Below are 4,409 nucleotides of genomic sequence, written 5' to 3'. Positions count from 1 at the left end.
TGTCCGTATGCCGCAAGAAGTTACCGCGACTCTATACAGATAGTGCAAAATTCCGTTGACATGGGCAGGTAACTTTTTTGGCATTTGCAGGAAACGGCGCAAAACTCCTTATTTCAGGCTTTTTTTGTGACTCGGTGTTGTTCGTTACGAACCAGATATAAATAAGGACAACCTAGAGACTCACACCTTTTAGGGATAAAATAATATTTCAATTCGGTGCATCCGCCCGAAAGTTTTATTGGTATATTTCCACACACACACATAAATAAATAAATAAATAAATAAATAAATAAACATTTAAAAATTTATTAATAGTATACATGAATGAAAAGAGAGCGTACATATGTCGTAACAAGTCATTAAAGGTAAATTATTATTATTAATTAAAAGTTAATGCTCCTAAGTTAGCCTGATCTGTTTTGGTGGCACACTCTTACAAGTGGGAGCTCGTCAGCCGACAGGTAAAACAAAAACTCCTGCTATCTACGAAAGTGTGTTGTAGTGTCCGAAAAACGTTGCCTAAATACCACAAATGCACTATTTTATATATATTTTAACAAAAACAGATAAGTCCGAATAACAATACATGTTTAAAATATTACTAGCATTCCGACAAATGTCCATTTGTTGGGTAAAATATAATAGGAGAAATGTTTAAATTCCTATATTATTATATATAATTGAATTATTCACTTTATATAATTAGCACTTATCATCATCATCGTCATAATCACCGAAAAAATCGTTTTTACTGAAGCGCAGAATCTTTTATTGTTTTTTAGGATTAAAATTATTATAATTGAAGCAAAAGGAAAGGATATATTTTCATGCAAAGTTATATACAAACTACATAGCCTAGCGAAATCATGACGTCATCAATGACATCATAAGATACATATGCATTTCGAAAGATTATAGAATGTACAGCGCATATAGTGTAGCAATGCTTAGAATTAAAGCAGCAGTTAAAAATAACGTGCATGCGTCGTTTCATCATCTTCTCCAATACAACCATTTTGATCTGTTATATATATACGCATATATTCATGCATATATTTGTAGTCATCGATATACAGTACTGTTTCGTTGTATCACAACTCATCAGTGCCGCTAGACTAGCACCTCTCCCAAGCCGAAGAGTGCATTTAGAATCATCGCTTTGGCAGTTAGCAGTTCTACTTATATATATATATATATATATATATATATATATATATATATATATATATATATATATATATATATTGTGTGTATGTGTGTTTGTGTGTGTGTGAGTGTATTTTTGTGTGTGTGTTGTATAAAACACTCCTGAGCTCTTCATTAATTATCAGGGTTAGACCAAGATATCATTTGTTATGTAAAAAAGTTATGTTTTGGAAAAATAGTTAGATAGAAATTTTAACAAAGAATCAACATTCTCTCTTGAATTCCTTCTTCAAAATAGAAATGTTTATGGTTCGTGAATTTTAGCTGAGAGAAATAGATAAACGGTAGGTTGGAATGTTAGATCTGACAGCTGATGAGATGTTTGGACAGTTTGTGTCCGAGATTCCAGAGAGACGGGCGTAACGTGGTCATGGAAACAAGCACAAGCAATAAGAATGGGAGAGAGAAGAAACGTTTGCAAGACTTCGAGGGATTTGGGGGTACTCAACTTGACTGGACCAATGAAATAAAATGTATATATATTTGTAACCGGTAACGTTGTGTTTGTCTGTCCCCGAAGGAATTATTCTTTGTTGCAGCCCGTTTGATGAGGAGGAGGTCATCCAAGAAAATGAGCCATCGGAAGAAAAAAGGTTTAGTCCCAAAATTAATGTTTGTTAAAAGTCACAGCACTCAACAACATAACAGAATTCTATTTCCAACTTGTCCACGATTATATAACAGACATTAGAATGCCACGTATACACATTCAAACACCACGATTCGAACAAGTATATATGCATCAAAAACATAAATAGGTCACAAAAACAAGTATATGAACATGTACGTTTTTAATATGAACATATAAACATCGGTCATATAAGCACGTACATGTATGCACAACATACATTTGATATATGGAACGGACATTCTATTTCGTGCCAGTAACATTCCTTTTCGGAATGGTTTCCTGAAACCTATCTTTTCCACAGAAAAAATAATGAGGGAAAGACCGTGCGAAACGTGTTATGGACATTCAAACTTCTATCAATAATTGAAAAAATTAAAAAGATGAAAATGAAAATATCAAATAATATAATAAGTGTGTAAGAAACTAATACAATTGTTGGTGTCTCCACTCCTTTTAATATAACGTGGACCCCCGCTGGAAAAATGGTCAGATCCAGTAGATATCTCACTGCTGATGCAATTCTTTATCTATATAAGACCCAGATACGTCCAAGTATGGAATACTGTTGCCACATATGGGCAGGAGCTGCTAGAACAGACTTGTCCTGCCTCGATAGGGTTCAAAATAGACTTTGTGGCCTGGTGGGAGATGTCCTTTTCTCTTCTCTGCAACCTCTATCTCACAGAAGAGATGTTGCGAGTTTGTCTCTGCTTTATCGTTATTTTCATGGAAAGTGTTCGACTGAGCTTCAATCTATGGTCCCCCCGCCAAACTTTCACAAGAAACACTCGTCTAGCTGAAAACACTATCAATAATTCCCCTCACTCTTTATCTGTGCCTAAACCTAAACATAGATTCCATGATCAAAGCTCCTTTCTTAGAACTGCATGCCTGTGGGATTGTCTTTCGTTTTCCTGCTTTCCAGCTGTCTATAATATAGTTGTCTTCAAGTAGAACGTAAATAAGTTTCTGATGAGCCGTTCCACTTAAGTTAACAAATTTACACAACTTCCATTACTATCGATTACTATATTGACCTTTTAACTGCTGTACACTCTTTAACCTTTATCCTTGAGTGGCCTATCGGCCTTGATAAGTGGTGACGCTTATGCAAAAAAAAAAAATACGAGCAACCCGAGTTACGAGAAATTCGAGACATGAGATGGCTTCGGAGCAAAAATCCTCCCCTACATACGAGCGAAAATCCAAATTACGAGTTTTCAGATAAAAGCGCTACGTGGTCGAGTGTATCGTGTTTCACTGCGTCTCCTTATGGTGCCATTTTAATTCGAGATATGAGCTTCATCCGGGAAGGAATTAATCTCGTATGTCGGGGGTCCACTGTATTCATTTTTCTCTTGTTAGAATTTCCGTATCCCAATTACATATATATAATAATAACGTGTCCTAAAGTATTTTAAAATGTAGAAAATCTCGAAGATTTTTCATTCTTAAAAGGTCATTGTCAAACTTCTGTTCGATGAAAACGCATTATGCGAATAGGAAAGAATTGGTCACGTAAGTGTAATTTTACATGAATTTTATTGAGAAAACCGATACATTTGAAAAGATTCTGAATGATTGAATTGTTGAAAATGTATTGAATAATTGATAACTGAGAAGTGTTAGGCCGTGCGGAGTAACATGATTGCATGATGAGAAATGTAACACGCGTTTCTGTGACATACGTTACAGGTGAGTGCTGCGTTCATTTCGGTTGTATGAATGTGCGAGCTTTTGTTCTTTTTGTTGTTTTTCGCTCTTATTCACCTCTAACAAAGCATATTCCTACTAGCACGTATTTGGAACTATGTTTGGAACTATGTTTTCATTGCATTTAAACTTCTCCCTGCCAGTGTATGCAGAGAAGCCCGAAGCAGGGTGGGAAGTCCAAAGTCTAGCAGTCTAATTGATACGGCACAGTCACGTTTGACACACCGGTTCCCGTCAGATCACCGAAGTTAAGCAACGATGAGCCTGGCCAGTACCAAATGGGTGACCATTTTGAAATTCCAGGTGCTGCATGTGCTCTCCGCTTATCTCTTTGCTTATCTCTGTTTGCAGTCATCCTGGATTTCTCTTTGTCACTGGACTCAAACAGTACCGATTCAGGAGAGGTGAGGTTGGTAATTGCGCAACCCTTGCCTCACAATTACATGCGCAGCTGCACCTATAGGGGATATCCTTTGTCTTTTGAGACTAAACGGAGGCATTAAAAAAATCAAACAGTCCAAAGAGATGATATCAGATTAAAAGGGTTTCCAGCATCCAGAGGCCTATATGGCGGAGGGGTGGGATTTTGTTGCTAAACGGGTTTGTCGAGGATATACATCTTTATAAGGGTACAAGTGCAATGAGTTTATCAGAGCACATCCTCTTTAAAATCCTTGTAAAAACAGACACAGGGATGCAACACTGCGGCGATAGAATAGAGATTTAAGCTTGGTCGATACTGCGAGACCTATTAGATTGGAGTTGTTTTTAAGTTTTAAATTCAAGCGCTGAGTTTTTTTAGGAAAATTCAGATGATGACTCTATTCCGAAAAATAAGTTAATTAATTTGCGAACATTC

At 36.3% G+C, this 4,409-nt stretch overlaps 1 pseudogene; it reads left to right on the top strand.

Annotated features, from left to right (window-relative positions):
- The first annotated feature begins 3,747 nt into the window (after positions 1-3,747).
- Positions 3,748-3,865, top strand: LOC145283744 (5S ribosomal RNA; annotated as a pseudogene).
- Positions 3,866-4,409: the final 544 nt, after the last annotated feature.

Source organism: Euprymna scolopes, chromosome 1 (assembly GCF_053919585.1).
Source record: "Euprymna scolopes isolate OS-2025 chromosome 1, ASM5391958v1, whole genome shotgun sequence".
Taxonomy (NCBI): Eukaryota; Metazoa; Mollusca; class Cephalopoda; order Sepiida; family Sepiolidae; genus Euprymna; species Euprymna scolopes.
The sequence above is the reverse complement of the archived record's forward strand: the minus strand, read 5'-3'. Positions and strand labels throughout refer to the sequence as shown.